The sequence below is a fragment of the Sus scrofa genome, chromosome 2 (genome assembly GCF_000003025.6).
Source record: "Sus scrofa isolate TJ Tabasco breed Duroc chromosome 2, Sscrofa11.1, whole genome shotgun sequence".
NCBI lineage: Eukaryota > Metazoa > Chordata > Mammalia > Artiodactyla > Suidae > Sus > Sus scrofa.
Window position 1 is genome coordinate 12,170,089 of NC_010444.4, and position 17,916 is coordinate 12,188,004.

The 17,916-nt window shown below is 41.0% G+C and overlaps 1 pseudogene; it reads left to right on the forward strand.

Moving 5' to 3' along the window:
• LOC100524847 lies at positions 5,613-6,788 on the forward strand (annotated as a pseudogene).

The following is a 17,916-nucleotide window of genomic DNA, read 5'->3' on the forward strand; positions in this document are numbered from 1 at the left end:
CTACTTCTGATATTTTATTATCTTAGGCATATTGCCAGAATTTCCTGGATATCCATGGAGTGTTTAAAATAGGGTAGATCGGGAGTTCATGTCTCAGTGACTAACAAACATGACTAGCATCCTCGAGGATGCGGGTTCCATCCCTGGCCTTGCTCAGCGGGTTAAGAATCTGGCATTAAGGATCCGTGAGCTATGGTGTAGGTCGCAGAGGTGGCTCAGATCCTGTGTTGCTGCGGCTCTGGGGTAGGCCGGCTGCTATAGCTCTGATTGGACCCCTAGCCTGGGAACCTCCATATACCATGGGTGCGGCCCTAAAAAGACAAAAAGACTAATAATAATAATAATAATAATAATAATAATAATGTAGATCTAATAGTCTTGGGATTAGGGAATGTTTATGATCTCTATATAGTAATTATTTTATAATGCTTTATTTAGCCAGTCAATAAATATTCATTGGACACCTACAACATGCTAAGCACTATAACAGATGAGGAGAAATAATTGATGAAAGCAGAAAACACATTTCTTTTCCTGCATGTTAGTTAGTCTTCCTAGATTTGCTTCATCAATTCCTCTGAACTACAAATACCTTCTGCATCTCAATGAATCATTTATTTAGGAATTACCACATTAGAACTTCATTCCTCTTTATCTTGATAGCGGCTTAATCTTTTTAAAATGTCAATAGACTTGCCCTGGTTGAGGAGAAGAAAACTCTTGACAATGATTTTCAGAATTTGAGTTCCACATAACCAGTCTTGCCCAGTCAGTTGGCATAGCCTACTGCGGTTCCATCTGTATTATGGTCCCATGGCTCTTGCATGGCTTTCAGGAAAGAGAACAGGCTCTGGGTCAAAGCATCAAGCATTTAAATCTTGGTTTAATCTTTTGTCACTTAATAGCTCTTTGAGCTGTCATAACTTCAATGAGCTTTTCGTCTGTAATACATGTCTTTTGGGATTGTTGTAGATTAAACTCATTTGGCAAGTATTATTTAATGTCCGCTATATTCCAGCAACAATGCAAGGCAGTAAAGGTTGTAATACCCTCCCAGACTTGGCAGTTTAAGACACAGACAGGACAAGTCAGCAAACAAAAGTAAATACAAGGTGTTAGTGTTATCCAATAAGACAACGTATAGCTATAAATATTGGCAATATAATTTTTATTACTTTCTAGGTCACAAAGGGTGTACAGTTGATGTAGCAATTATTATCATGTACAAGTACATCCTTCTGAGTTAGCTGGCGGTGCAGAGAGATCAGACCCTGGATTAGGGAGGAAGTAGACTGGATTCATATCCTGACCGTGCTGATCATTTTTTTCTGAATGAAATTATCCTTTTAATAAGAAGGGGCATTATTGGGATCTGCTTTTATAAAAAATTAATTTTATTGGAATATAGTTGATTTACAATGTTGTCTTCATTTCAGGTGTACAGCCAAGTGAATCAGTCATATATATACATATATCATTCTTTTTCCCATATAGATTACTACAAACTATTGAGAAGATTTTACTGTGCTATACAGTAGGTTCTCATTAATCATCTATTTTATATAGTAGTGTGTATATGTTATTCCCATCCTCCCATTTCTTCCTTCCCTCCAATGGTTTCACCTTTGGTAACCATAAGATGGATTTGCTAAGTAATAGAAATATTTCATTTTCTCCCCAAAACTTGACGTAAGTTATTTCATTTAATGTTCACAATCTAAGAGGTGTTCCTATTATTGTCTCCATTACAGTAGAGGAGATCTGGAGTTATTGTTGTGGCTCAGTTGTTAATGAATCTGAGTGGGAACCATGAGGTTGCGAGTTCAATCTCTGGCCTCGCCCAGTGGGTTAGGGATCCGGTGTTGCCATGATCTGTGGTGTAGGTAGCAGACACAGCTGGATCCTGTGTTGCTGTGGCTCTGGCATAGCCTGGTGGCTACAGCTCCGATTGAACCCCTAGCCTGGGAACCTCCATATGCTGCGGGTGTGGCCATGGAAAAGGCAAAAAAAAAAAAAAAGAGGAGATCTGAGAATAACGGGTCAGTTTGAGCAAGGCCACACAGCCAGTGAGTAGTGATGTGAGGACTGGAGTCTAACTGTGTCTGACATCAAAGCCCTGTGTCTGACATCAATACCATGATGGATGTGAAAATGCTGCAGGAAATTAAAAGCACTGTCAAAATAAGTGGTGGTGGGTCTCAGACCACTCAACCCAATTTACATATGGTTATTACTACATGGAAATTTAATGTACATACATTTTCTATTTATGCATGTTTACCTACAGATGATTCAGGTCAGAATAATCAGGTTATTGACGTAGTAATCCTATAAAATAATTGGCAAGTCACCTTTATCACACTTAAAAATGTAATAGACTAGGGAGTTCCCATTCTGGCTCAGTGGGTTAAGAACCCTACTAGTATCCATGAGGATGTGGGTTCCATCCCTGGCCTCATTCAATGAGGTAAGGATCTGGCATTGCTGCAGACTGTGGCATAGGTCATAGATGCAGCTCTGATCCCACCTTGTTGCGGCTGTGGCATAGGCCTGAAGCTGCAGCTCTGATTCAACTCTGAGCCTGGGAACTTCCACATGCCACAGGTTTGGCCCTAAAAAAAGTAATAGACTAAATGTCATAGAACCTTGAGTTTGAGGTGGCAAGAATTGTGATGAGTCTTGCTAAAATATACGTTTGACAATAACGTTAGCTGTTAGCTGCTTCTAGTGTATATTTTATTTCAATTATTGTATTTTGCATCTCTTCTTGTTTAAGTTTTATACCTTGTATCTCTTTGCTCAGTGTTTGCTGTAAGTTATCCATCTTTGCCTCCGGTTTATTTCCAATGTCTTGTATCATCTTCAGCATCAACCATCTTTTTCCTGGGGGCTGAGAATCTCCTCATCGCTTAGCTGATTTTCTGGGGTTTTTCCTTTCTCCTTCATCTGATTTATAGTTGTCTATCGTTTCATTTTTATAGGATTTTGGTGTGGTGACCCTTTTGCAAATAATAGAGTTGTACCCTCTCTTACTTCTGGTGTCTGCCCTCCCTGTGGCTGAAGTGGTATGGGGGACTCCTGTAGGCTTCCTGGTGGGAGGGGCTGATGCCTGCCCCCTGATTGGCAAGCTGATTCTAATCCCTCTGGTGGGTGGGGCTTAGTCTCTGGATGGGTTTAGAGGCAGTTATGTGCTTGAGGGGGTCTTTAGGTAGCCTGTTTACTGAGGGGTGGGGCTGTGATCCCACCTGGGTTGTTGTTTGCCCTGGGGCTTCTTAGTGCTTTGGGTGGGGCCAGATTTTCACAAAATGGCCACCTCCAGAGAAAAGCAGGCTGCTGAATATTCCTGAGAGCTTTGCTTTCAATGTCCTTCCCTCACAACAAGCCACCTTCACCCCTGTTTTCCCAGGATGTCTTCCAAGAACTGCAGTCAGATTTGACCCAGATTCCTATGGAGACTTCGCTTTGCCCTGGGACCCAGTGCATGTAAGTCCGTGTGGCCTTTTAAGAAGGGGGTCTCCGTTTCCCCCAGTCCCATGGATCTCCTGCGCACAAGCCCCACTGGCCTTCAATGCCAGATGCTCCAGGGGCTCTTTCTCCCATTGCCAGATCCCCACACATGAGAGTTTGATGTGGGGCTTAGAACTCTCACTCCTGTAGGTGAGTCTCTGTGAGCCAGTTAGTTTCCAGTCTATGGGGCTTCCCACCCGGGAGGTCTGGGGTTGTTTATATCATGAAATCTCCCCTTCTACCTCTTGATGTGTCCTCCTCTTTTTCTTCTGGAGTAGGATATCTTTTTAAAGGTTTCTGGTCCATTTGGGTGAAGAATGCTCAGTCTTTAGTTGTGAATTTTGTTGTTTTTAGGAGAGAAGTTGAGCTCCAGTCCTTCTATTCTGTCATCTTCAGTATCTCCCCTAACAATATTTTAGGGGAGCATTTATTTCTAAATCTACCTGTTTCAGTTCAAGTCACCATTAATTTTCTTCCTGGCCTTTGAAGCAAAATTCCAGTCTTGCCATTTTCCACTCTTCCTTCCCAGCCTTCTTTCAATCCCATCTATTTTCTCTACTGCTCTCATTTATTTTGTTAAACATTTAATTGACCTCTAGTTCCCTATTTATAAAGAAACAAGTAAAATTTTTAAAACAAACAGAAACAAAACTTTTGCGTTTTCCCTTTGCCCAAAGGGGAAATGTCAAACTCCTTAAAATCATGTTTATTTAGCAGATTTGAATTGAGCATCTATGATGCCAGGGACTGGTCTAGGTGCTTATGACACCTCAATAAACAAGAGAGACAAAAATGCCTAAAAGTCATGGTCTTCATTAAGCTTACATTCTTGGGGAGGGAGACAGACAATCAGCAGTCAACAAACCAATGAATTGTGTGCAACCGTAGAAGGTGATAAGTCTTAGAAGGACAGGACAGCAAAAGGGACAGAAGTTCAGAAGTGGAATAGGTTGGAATTAAATATGAATATGTACGTACATATATGTAGTTATATATACATGTGTGCAATTATATGTATGAAAGATTTCAACAAATGTCCTTGCCATTTTTGCTTTTGAAGATCTTTCACGATGTCTTCACCTCCCACTGTCTCTCAAAAGTAGACTTAGCTTCTCTTAACTCTCTTTACCTCTGCCTTGCTAACATTTTTAAGGTTCCTCAAACACTGTGCTCACCTGTGCTTTTGCAAATGCTCTCCCCATTTTTTCTATAAACTTCTCAAGTCAACTCTGGCCAACCACTCACATACAAAATTTTCATTCTGGTACCCTTTCCTCCTTGTTGGAATGCTCCTCAATTTCCTCTCAGGAGCCTCCACTGACTATGTCTGGGACCCAGGGCACTGTGCAAATACTTCTCTTAGGGCACCTTCACACTATGCTGTGATTTACCTTTCCTGACTGTCCCTTTCAGTACGTTAAATATTTTGAACTTAATAATAATGTTTTATTGTTTTTACACCATCTGCATTTCTCTATCAAACACATGGTGCAAGGTTATTTGATAATATTTGTGCAAAATGAGCATTAGCATTTCACAATGTTGAACTCTTTTTTCCCAACTCCTCCTTTTTTTTTTGTTTTAAAGTTTGATTGACAAATAGTTTTTTTAAGGTTTTATTGACTATAGTTGATTTATAATGTTGTGAAAACTTCTGCAGTACAACAAAGTGATTCAGTTATATAAATACACACATCTGTTCTTTTTCAGATTCTTTTCCCATTCCTTACGCCTTTCTTTACTCTCTAAAGGGGAAGCCAGCTTTTCCTATCTCTCTGTGCTTCACTCCACTGTTTTAAGGAAAAAGAACACTTTGACCCCAAACAACCTGATCAGAACAGACCTCATGATGATGAGAAAAAGAAAATTGCCTCTCTGGGCATTTCAATTTTTGACTTATTTTCTTAAAAACAGGAAAGCTATCTCATATAAATCTGAGTGCCTCAATAATCCAGCCACAGTGCTTGGAACAATGGGGGGAAAGGGGTCCAACCACAGTGCTTGGAACAATGGGGGGAAAGGGGTCCAAGTACTATTAATAACTTCCTTTGATAAAGTCACACATTGACAGTAAAGGAGATTATACAGATCATGCAAAAATGTCAGACTATTCTGGGAAACGTCCCTTTTGCATAAACAAATGAACCTGATCAGGGTTCCATAATCTCTACAAAAAATCCAATAGGTGCTGTAGAGGGGATTTCTGCACTGGGAGGGGTAGGACATTTGCCTTCCAGTGTCTCTTCTGACTCTTGGCATCTATGATCCCATGACAGAACAAAATGGCTTCGTCACCTGGATTTTCATTGCCCCAGGAATCTCATTTGAAGGCTCTGAAGGTGGCAGAGAGGAGATACATGGCCCCAGGGAGGAATAGCGGCGTGATGACCGGTTTCATCCTTTCGGGATTTTCAGAGCATCCAGAGCTGAAGATTGTTCTCTTTGTATTGTTTCTGGGATCTTCTTCACAGCCCTGGCTTGGACCCGGCCCTTATTATCCTGACCAGCATGGAGTCGCACCTCCACTCCCCCAAGTATTTCTTCCTTGGTAACCTGTCCTTTGTCCACATTTCCTATGCCTCTTCCATAGTTCCCAAGACGCTCTGTGACTTCTTCAAGGAGCAGAAGACAGTCTCTTGTGTGGGCTGTGCTTCTCAGTTTTTCTTCTTCAGTGGAATGGGAGGCAGTGTTGTCTCCTGGCAACTATGGCATAAGACCAATACGCTCCAACCCTCTGCTCTACACAGCCCTCATGGGCCCCACCCTCCTACCCTGGAGGATTCCTCACTGGACTGGTCCAAACTGGCTCTATATTCTGGCTCCACTTCTGTGGGCCCACGAGTCATTAACCACTTTCTGCGACCTGCCACCCTTGCTGGTCTTGTCTTGTTCTAATACCTTCCTCAGCCAGGTAGTGAACGTCCTTGTTGTGTGTGCAGCTGGTGGGACATCAGCTCTTCTGGTCCTGGTTTCCTATGGCTACATCATTGCTGCTGTCATGAAGATCCCTTCAACCCAAGGGCGAACAAAGACTTTCAAAACCTGCGCCTCTCATCTGAGCGCAGTGATTCTCTTCTATGGTTTGGGTCTCTTCTCATATCTCGCTCTAGTGCTGGCTCCTCACTGGACCAAGATAAGGTGCTGTCTATGTTCTACAGAGCTGTGACTCCCATGCTGAACCCATCATATACAGTCTGAGAAACAAGGAGATAAAAGATGCATTGAAAAAAACTCAAGGAGAGAAAGTAGAAATGTCTCCTCTGTGTCTTATAGTTCCTTGAGTTAAAAGAAATCTTAAGTTTTGCTATATGTAAATTGGCATAATAATAAACAGCTCGCTTGTTATTAGTAATATAAGAATCTGAGTAATAACTTAAAGAAGATATTTCACATAAGATCCTCAACCTACATAATTACTGCACAATTAGGCTTAACAAAGGTTGGTTTTCTTCCTTTTACTTTTCTTGTCATAGACTGGAAGGGTTTCATTTTGATCATTGTAAAATAAAATGAATGTGCTTTTCCATGGCATTCTTAGCTTTATGGCCTCAGGTGCTATGTCCAGGATGCCTTAGAGCTAGCTGGGGCATGGCCCCAGGGCCATGAGCATTCCTGAGAGACCTCTTTACAAAATACTACTCATACCAATCCATTCACTATTTGGGACAAATTTCTTGTTTCCCTTGCCTTGGATGCCTACCTAAACAAACATTGATACTGACCAGGAAGTTGACTCTGGATTAGGAACCTGAGACTCCCAGCCGTGTTGGGTTGAGCGATGGTTACTCAGAGTCAACAAAGCAAGAGGGTACCTGTAAACCACATGCAGAAGAGCCAAGAGTCACATCTGTGGGGTCATGGGATCTCCTGTGGCCAGAAATAGAGACTTAAATCAGCAGATCCAAAGTTGTGTAATCACGGTGAGGCAAGAGCAGTGATAAAGGTGAGAAGCCCAAAATAAAAAGAGTGTAAATAGAATTTTCATGGCTGAAACTGCCTAGTGACTAGGTAGGACCTGATTGAAAGAACTAGTTCAAGGAAGGGAGGCATCCTCTGGCAGTTCTGGTTTTATACCTGTTCCCTATACTGGTTCTCACTCTTGGTCATGCGCAGATATTTGACTTACTCTCTGTTCTCTCCTTGTCTTCAGTTTACTTTCACTTCATGTGCTAGAGTTTGTGTCATTCCCACCAACTCTCTGGAATTTGACTTCAGTCTGTTACATGACTCTGATACCCCTGCTTTCATTTTCACGTATTATCTCCACAACACAATCTGAGGTAGGACAACCAAGTCAGTGAATTTACTGCAGAACTGAATGTGGATTTTATGTTGTCTTTGATCCAATTTTACAAGATGGTTCTTGAGCAAAGGACAAACATTTATGAAGTCTTGCTTCTTTATTTTATTTTATTTTTATTAAAGTTTAGTTGATTTACAGTGTTGTGTCAATTTCTGCTGTACAGCATAGTCATACGTATATATATACATTCTTTTTCTCATACTATCTTCCATCATTCACAAGCCAAGACAGAAACCGATTAACATCCATTGAGGATTCGGGTTTGATCTCTGGCCTCGCTCAGTGGGTTAAAAAACCAGCATTTCCATGAGCTGTGGTGAAGATCCCACATTGCTGTGGCTGTGGTATAGGCTGGCAGCTACAGCTCCAAGTCGACCCTTAGCCTGGGAACCTCCATATGCTGTGGGTATGGCTCCAAAAAGACAAAAAAAAAAAAAAAAAAAGCAAAGACATGGAAGCAACCTAAATGCCCATTGAGATGAATGGATTACAAAGATGTGGTACATATGGGATACTACTCAGCCAAAACAAGAATGAAATAATGATATTCACAGCAAGGTGAATGCAACTAGAAATTCTCATACTAAGTGAAGTAAGTCAGAAAGAGAAAGACAAACACCATAGGATATCACTTATATGTGATCTACAAGATGGCACAATGAACCTATCTACAAAACAGAAACAGACTCGCACACATAGAGAACAGACTTGTGGTTGCCAAGAGGGTGGGGAGAGAGGGAGTGGTATGGCCTGAGAGTTTGGGGTTGATAGATGCAAACTATTATCTTTAGAATAGATAAGCAATGAGGTTCTGCTCTACAACACAGGGAGCTATATCCAATCTGTTGGGATAGAACTTGATGGAAGATAGTATGAAATCCTACTTCTTTAATGGTTGTATATATAAATCACGGTGCATAGTGACAGTCATCCTTAAGTTGCATCAACTTTGGCTGTAATTCTTCTGCCTCAATCCTTCTTTCAATTTATGCTGGTATTTGATCCATCCTCTGACTATTTGGATTATTGGCAGTTTATGCATAGGAGGGGCTGTGATATGAAGTTCCTTTGTGAAGACTTCCTTGGACCCTGACTCCTCCAAATTAAGTTAAGTGCTACTACAATATATTCCCATAGCATTCTCTGTTTCATCTATTAACTCCTATGAGATGTACTATTTTTTTCTTGTTTGGTTCTCTGTCTTCTCTTCAAGTTGTTAACGCCTTTGTCTCAATTACTCTCTACTATTGCCCCAGAGCTTAGAACATGACTGGGATAAACTCTGTGTTAATAAATATTTGTTTAATAAATGAATAAATAAATCCAAATTCACTTGGCAGATGATTCAGATACTTTTATGCCAAAATGAAGGAATTAGCACTTATGCATTTATTATATACCAGGCATTGTTCTCAGTAGGTTTTTAAAATCGTATTTCCATTATAATATATGCACAGATTTCTTATTTCAAAAAAATTAAAACACTATAGGTAAGGGAATGTTTCTTTTAAACCATAACCATGCATTCCCTGAGAGGTAATTACTGTTTATGTTGTCATGTAAATTTATATTTTTTCTGCTTATTAATATTCTTTTATGTACCAATCAAAAATATGTAATATTGCTTTATGTGTCTCTGTGTGTGCTTATATCAATCAAATCATATTGAATGATTATTCTATACCTGGATTTTAAAAAATTCAATCATTATTTCCTGGGATTTTTCCCATGTTCTACATGTAAATCTACCTCAATCTTGTTAATGTTTCATAGAATTCATATGTCAAAATTTATGTACCTGTTCTTCCCTATTGGACATTTAGGTAGTTTCCAGTTTTCGCTAGCTTTCTACAGTGTTGCAATATGCATATTTGTACATACTCTTCCCACTAATATGTACCTGTTATAGTAGAAACTGAGAAGTTGCATTGCTACTTATAGGGAATGTATATCTTAAAATTTTAACAGACACTACCAGCTTCCTCTAGAGCAGCTACCAATGGCCTTTCCTGTCAGAGATGTAACAGGGCACCTATTTTCTCATACCCTAGATAAAGGATGATACTATTAAACTGATTTTCTCCTTCCTAATATCTCTTTAAATGTATTCTTTTCATCCTTGAAATGACCCTGTTAGGATCATTTATTGTCTTCAACTATATAGTACAGAAAGTCTCTATATACACAATTTTTTTTTTAGCTCTCACAACCACATTATGTAATAAGGGATTTAATCATCTTTATCTAAGAGAAGAAGTACAGAAGACTCAGGAAGAAGGTTATGTAATGTACGCAAAGGCACACACTGACAAGCTAAGGAGATCCTAAGTGCATGTCTACATAACATCAAGGCCATTAATTGAAAATATACTTTCTCACATGCATGCTTGGCATCATCAGAGATGAAGAAGAAAATAGTAAAGCAAATTCTGTAAAACAAACAAAAAAACAAACCAACAACCGTAACCACAAAACTGACTAATTTCTCAAGTCAGGCATGATTTCAGTGTATAAGGAGAAAGGAGAACTGACTTACTTCTGTTAAATAGTTGGGGTTAGTTTCATAAGATCATCACTTGAGTTATATGCCAGGAGTTCTATACCAGGAGTTTTATTTAAAACATTAATTCAAAAAGCATTATTCAGGAGTTCCCATTGTGGTACAGCAGAAACTAATCTGACTAGTAACCATGAGGTTGCGGGTTTTATCCTTGGCCTCATACAGTGGGTTGAGAATCCAGTGTTGCCGTGAACTTTGGTGTAGGTCACAGACGCAGCTCGGATCTGGTGTTGTTGTAGCTGTGCTGTGGCCAGCAGCTGTAGCTCCGATTTTACCCCTAGCCTGGGAATCTCCATATGCCCGAGTGAGGCCCTAAAAACAAACAAACAAAAAAAAAAGGCTTTATTCAAAAATTGATTTTTTAATGGAACAATTTTATAAATGGTTTTATTCCCACATGGCCACAAAACAAGAAGAAGCCAAAATGTTAAAACAAAGCCAGAATTGAGTTAACAATTAATTACTGTTTCCCAAAGGTAACAATAGCAATGATGCTCCAACCCAGTTTATAGCATCTGTCTCTATATTCAGATAAAGAAATGACCTATAGGCTCTGGGGAAAGAAGACAGACTTGAGTGGCAATGTATCAAGATATTAGGGCTAGGGGGATAATAGAAGGGATGATGCTTCTCCCCCTGGATTAAGCCAGATAAAAAAAGTTGGCAGGCTACATTGTATCAGTACCCACAACAAACTGTTTACACTGGAGGATCTCAGAAGAATTTTAATCTCTAATAGCTACTTTCCTATCAACACTTTTTCTGTATCCATCCTATTAACACTGTGAATTGTGTTACTGAACAGGGAAACACAAACTCTTTCTACATTGATTGCTGAGAAGTTATGAGTAAAATCTGTCATCATCTGTAGAATTTAGGTCCATCTGATGCATACCTTTATTCTTCTTCCTGTCTCCACTCTGCATCACTACTTTTTTTTTTAACCATTCTTTTCATCTGTTATCATGTATACTTTATATATACATATTGCAGACTGCTTGCACAAACATTTTGGGCCAAATAGAATGTAAAGATGATCAAAGACTTTGCTTTACCCACCGGGTCGGTGCATTAGAAAGTGAGATCTTTTCGGGTCTTTGGGTGACCTGTATCAATCTGCTTTGCTCAAATCAAATTTATCTCCCTAACCCGTAGTCATCCAAGACTCCCTTTCCATCATTTTTTCCATTCTCTCTCAATGTCTTTCTCTGCTTCTCTCTTCTGTCTCTATCTTATTGCTCCCTGCCTCTGTGTCTCACTGTGTCTCTGTCTCTCTCCACCTCTGTCTTGGAGGACCACCCTGACCCACTGGTCCAAGTTGAGGCCTTCCTCCATGGTCACCCTGCACTTCCTTTTCACATAATGCATCATTGGTCACTGTCTGTCTTCCCATAGACTATAATCTCCATGGCTGAGCAAGTGATGCCTGACACATAATAGTTGCACAATAAATTTTTGTGAGTACATTAATAATTTGCTGTATCTCAGAACTTTTTCAGCTGTCAGTGACCTCCTAGTAACTAGTCTATTCCATTCCCCTATTTTCACAAATGAAGAATTGAGACTTTGAGTGGTGAAATAATTTGCAAATGAATCACAGCTGGCTAATGAAAGCCCTCCATTCCAGCCCACAGATCGTTCCATGACTACACAACAGCTGGCCGTTGCCATCAACAACATACCCAAAAAGAGGTGAAAGGTTCTATAAGAAAGAATGCAATACGGTATAAAACCTCTTGCTTCACTGTTTGGCTGCTTTGACTTCCTGTTTTCAGAGAAATCTTGCTACTTCAGCTCTGGCTCATGAATTTTATGGCTAGGGAAGGTTTTCTCCTTCTCAGCGTGATTGTAATACCTCAGTTGGAAGAAACTGTAGACACTGCGCAGACTGGCTGTTTTTAAACTGTGTTCCATGAACCCCAGTGATCTGCCTCTTCTAAATTGTGAGGAGGAAACAAATTCATTGGGCTTTGGGGCTCTGGCCCTGGTTCATCAGAGGCAGCTGTTCTTTTATGCTGTTTTATATACCAGTCTCCATGAAAGGTTACATTTGAAAACAAGGCTTCTCGGTAGTTCCTGTTGTGACTCAGTGGGTTAAAGACGCAACATTGTCTCTGGGAGGGTGCAGGTTTGATCCCTGGCCTTACTCAGCAGTTTTAAGGATCTAGTATTGCTGTGGTTTCGGTGTAGGCGGCAGCTGCAGCTCTGAACCCTGCCCCTGGAACTGTCATATGCTGCAGGTGCGGCCCTACAAAGAAATGAGGATTCTGCTTCTAAAATCATGTTGATAATCAACAAATTTAAAACAATCCTCTAATTTTGTGAATTAGAATTAGGAAATGAAAGCCCAGAGAGGAGAAGCCGTTTGCAAGAGAACAAAAAGGCTGGGATTCAAACTAGGTTCTCCTGACTCCTGTGTTTTGACCACGCATTTTTCTCTATGCACATACACACACACTCACTCACATAGACACTCACAAACACATACACACACTTACAAACACATACACACCTCACACATTCACACACACTCACACACTCACACAATACACACTTATACACACACACACACACACACACACACACACACGCTATGAAAATGAAGGGGAAGGAGGGATAGAAATGGTTCTTGCAAAATTAGTTTCAGACCTTTCTCCACCCGAGGACCTCAGCTTTCTTCATTTTCCTTTCTCTCCATCTCACTTGTGCTGTAACTAGCTGCTCTCTTTCACTCCCCCCACTCTCAGGAAACATTCTGTTCTGGTCACTTGATGAGAAATCTGTTCTCCATCTTTCTCCAGGTATGCAGGGAGAGGAAAGCAGATCGCACTGGAAGGCTGGCTCTCCCTGTGGAAAGAGAGGCGTCCCCTCTGGAGAAAGCGTCTCAGGCTTTGGTGAAAGTGTTCTTTTACTGGAAGGAAGGCAGTTGACAGCAGAAAAGTCTGTTTTCCAAAGCCCCTGTGCCCCCATATTTGTAGGGCCCCTATTTTATCAATGAAAAAGTCAGCTGTACAAAATAATCATAACAAGAAAGGATTTGGCTGGCTGAGCTCACCTGTGGGAGATTCGTCCTTTTGCACTCAGACACATTTCTGCAAACATAAAGATTCAAGCTCAAAACCAAGAAGGGAAATCTTTGGGTGTTAGAGAGAACTCAAAATCAGAGCAGTGAGTGCACTGAAGCCTTGTGACTAAGGGACTTTCCAATGCAGACCTCAGACCAGGGTACTGGAGCAGTAAGGGCTCTGGGAGGTCATCCAGGCCACTGGTCCTGTGTGCAGTGTTCAAAGGGGCATTGGGACTGTCTGGGAGCCAGGAAGGGCTGCCTCAGCCACCACCTGCAGGTGAAAAAACCTCCACCCACCACCTTTGGGAAATAGCTAGGATGCTTTCCTCTTTCTAGAGATGGTAGAATCCTAAGCCTGTGTTTACGCAGATGTGAGGTCTGAGTTCACATTGACGCCAAACTGCTGGGATCGTTCGTACAAGTCTGCCTCCTGACGAAGTCCAGGAGACGGAGAACCCCAGACTGCACAGCATGTCTGGGAAAGTGACTGTCCTGCTTCTTCTCTGCCTGCTTATGTTGTTAATAAAAACTGCAAGAGCTGGGAAATTGCTGTCAAATAAAGTTCCCCGAAAAAGACCCCAGGGAGGGTAAACATCGGGGCTTTGTGTTTACACACAGATTCTCACTACCCCCTTGTTCTATGATTATCATTCACTTCTGAGTTTCCTCCCTTTTTTCTATACAGACCCTAATAGAATGCTTTCATATTTAGACTGTTACTGTTTAACTTGTGGAAAACCCTGGAGACAAGAGAGAGGCTTGAGGCACAGGTCTCTCCATGCTCCAGCAAGTAGCTCTTTTCTTTGCTAGGGACTAGTTGATGAATAGGGTAGATATTGGGCTTTAGTTATAGAAAAACCTGTGCGGTTTGCACCAGGTAATTGTATACAGGTCAGGAAATTACCTACTTTCAGTCAATTGTATATTGCTACGCCAGGCCTGCTGGCCCAACCCTAAGAAGTGTCAATGCTGTGGTTTCTAGTTTTATAAGAATCAAAATAACCTGTGATATATACGATTAACCTTTACTCATAGAATATAGTTTGGTTTTAAGTTTTAGACACATAGAAATATTTTTAATTATAAAGTTAATGTTTGTGCTTTTGCTACCCACAAAGTTAGATCATGAACATGAATACATTTAATTCTGAAAAGTCAAGTGGAAAGTACAAAAAAGAGCATTGTTTGTGTCCCCAAATGTACCTGGTCATGTGCCGGGTCATAAGGTAACTTTTGACAGAGTGGAAAGTTAAAAAATATCACCAGATGTATAACGCATGACGTATGCTAAAGGAAAGTAAAAATTGTATATAAGCATGGTTGATTTAATTAATAAGTGAGCAGTCCAGTGCTCTGAAAAAGAGACAAAGAGGCTATCTCCATGTTCTTACGCCAACACGTCCATCCCGCAGGAACATCCCTGGCTGCTGGAGCTGGACTCTGGCAGCAAACCAAGAAACATGGGTCCAGTATGAGTATAAGGCCTCAGCAGGGACAAAGTTAAAACCACCTTGGAGGGGCAGTGGTGCAAAGGGAGTAAACCAACCTCCTATAGAAAACCCCAGTGGAAAAGTAGGTCAAGAGCCGCAAATGACAAACCACACAGGGAATAAACCACCAAGAGGAAGTATCAGCAGGAGCAACAAATGGGGGAAGGTGCAGGCCGTGACCTGTCTGAAACAGTCTTTTCAAACTTTTTTGATAAAGCAATGCCGCCATAGCTCTCAAGTTGAGGCAGGTTGTAAATGATAGCAGATCCACGCATCCCACATCATGCAGATGCTAGAAAGGATCTCAACAAACATTGTTATTTGACACTTGGGGAAACAGAGACTCAGAGAAAGGGAACTGACTTGTTCCCTAGCTTCAGAGAGGACCAGGAGCAAAAGGGGACAGAAAGCCCTACTTAGAACCCAGGAAAATCCCCATTCAGGGCTCTGACTCTTATCAGCAAAGGTTTGGTGTTCTAATAACTAGAATTTTTCCATAACTTCCTCTGTCTTCATTTTGCATTATGCTGACCTGTTTTTCTTTCCTATTCTTCCCTTCTGTTCCTTAACCCTTTCCTCAACTGCCAACATGACAGAAATGTTATCAGAATAGGGCAAATAAGTTCTGTGATATTCTTCTTTCCTTCTCAACCTCTGTCCCACCCTTCAATCAAGCCTTGCTTGCACACTGTGTAAGAGGATGAGGGAGAGGGGAGGGAGAGGATGAGGGAGAAGGAATGGGATGAGGACTAAGTGCCTTTAGGTCAGCCTCACTAGATGCAGATACCTGGCAGGGATGGGGACCAAGATGAGGATGGAAAGAGGTATGGGTTCAGTCCTGCGGGATCAGAGCTTTAAACACCAGATCAGATGTAAATAAGGCCTTAGCTCTTGACACATAGGAACAGTCCCTCTGGGCTCTTAAAATTCATGTATTATATAAGACCTAGCTCACACTGTCCCAAATTCACCAAGGGTATAATTATAAGCCAAAAAACCAAATTACATTTTATAATAAGAAATAGAAATAGATGAAGTTGTCTTGTGGTTCAGTGGGTTAAGGAACTGGTGTTGTCTTTGCAGTGGCTTGGGGCAATGCTGTGGCGTGGGTTTGATCCCTGGCCTGATGCAGGTGTGGCCAAAAAAGAATATATATATATGAAATACAAGTAGTGCAAGCTAGGCTCAGAGCAAGGGCTCAAAGATACTGATGTAAATTGAAACCAAAATCCTATAATAATTTTCCTTCAGCTTGGGTATTCATTCCCAGCCACTCAAAGTCTGTTCTATAAGTATTATCAGCTTTACTGACTTTATCCACTTGTTTGTTCATTCAATAGTAACCTGTATTGACTGGGCATTTACCATGTACCAGATAATGCACCAGCCTCAGGTAATACAATGATGAATCGAAAAAAAAAAAAAATGTGATCTCTTCCCATAAGGAGTTTACTGTTTACTAGAGGAGAGAGTCAAACAAAAGTCCACTAAAACAGACAGTGATAAATGCAAGAGAGGCTGTGGGGCACCTAAGAGGGACATTACAATATTGATTAATGCTCTAATTCATGTTTCATTGCCAGGTACAATCCCAGGGCAGCAAATATAAGGGGAAAAGGGAGATGAGACAATGAAGGAGACAAAGCAAGTCTAAGAGGGTATATTCCTGAGCTGATCACAGCTTAAGGAAAGACACAGTTGTTTAGTCATGCAAATGAATTCAGACCGAGCACACGAAATCACCAGTCATCAAAGCAGTCCACTGATAGCACAGGGTACTGTACTCAATATCACCCAATGTTTTTTAATAACTTAAAAAGAAAAGAATCTGAAAAATGCATATGTAAATTTGAATCACGGAGTTCCCATCATGGCTCAGTGGTTAACAAACCCAACAGCATCCATGAGAACATGGGGTCAATCCCTGGCCTCACTCAGTGGGTTAAGGATCTGGTGTTGCCGTGAGCTGTGGTGTAGGTTGAAGATGCGGCTCAGATCCCACATTGCTGTGGCTCTGGCATAGGCCAGTGGCTACAGCTCCAATTTGGCCCCTAGTCTGGGAACCTCCATATGCCACTGGTATGGCCCTAAAAGACAAAAAGTCAAAACAAAACAAAAAAACTGAATCACTGTGCTGGCCATCTGAAATTAACGTGATATTAAAAATCAACTATACTTCAATACAATAAAATAAAAACCACAACCAACAACAACAACAACAACAAAAAAAACAGTTTACTGGAGGGAGAAAGGAAAATCAAATTATTTGCCAGATTCCTCCTATCTCTCAATGTTTGCCGGCATGTGGAATTAAGCCCTCTATATTTCTGGGTATTCTTTGACCAACTACTCGAGACACCATATTCCATATCTGGTGGCCCCATGCTTCATCTGAGCTCAAAGGTGAGGAAGAAACCAAAGTCGCTTTGGGTCCAGTAGGGTTTAGGATCTCCAGATACAATCTAGGATGCTGAGTTCATTTTGAATTTTAGATAAACAATGAATATATTCTCAACATAAGTTTGCCCCCAAATATTGCATGTGGCATACTTATACTAAAAATATTATTTGTCTGAAATTTAAGCCTAATTGGGCATCCCACATTTGCATTCCCTAAATCTAGCAACCCTCTCTTGTTGGACTTGACTACGGGAGCTATGGAGCAGGTGGAGCAGGTGGAGACAATGCCAGAGCCTGGACATCCTCTTGGGAAAAGTCAAGTAGTCTTGGAGGTGAGGGGTTGGAGGATCACAGGGGAAGTAGCCAAGGACTTGGGAGGCTGATGCAGCTGAAGATATCTAGGGAGGCACATAAATTTGTCTGATACAACCTAGGCCTGTGGATCCAAAGGAGGCATTTAGGAAAAATCATACTTAAATGTGAATTAAGCTGAAATGTGAAGGACAAATAAGAACTAGCCTGGAGAATCTGGGGATTAACTCAATCTGAATAAACGCCACACACTGCTCAGCACCTAGACAGAGGACTT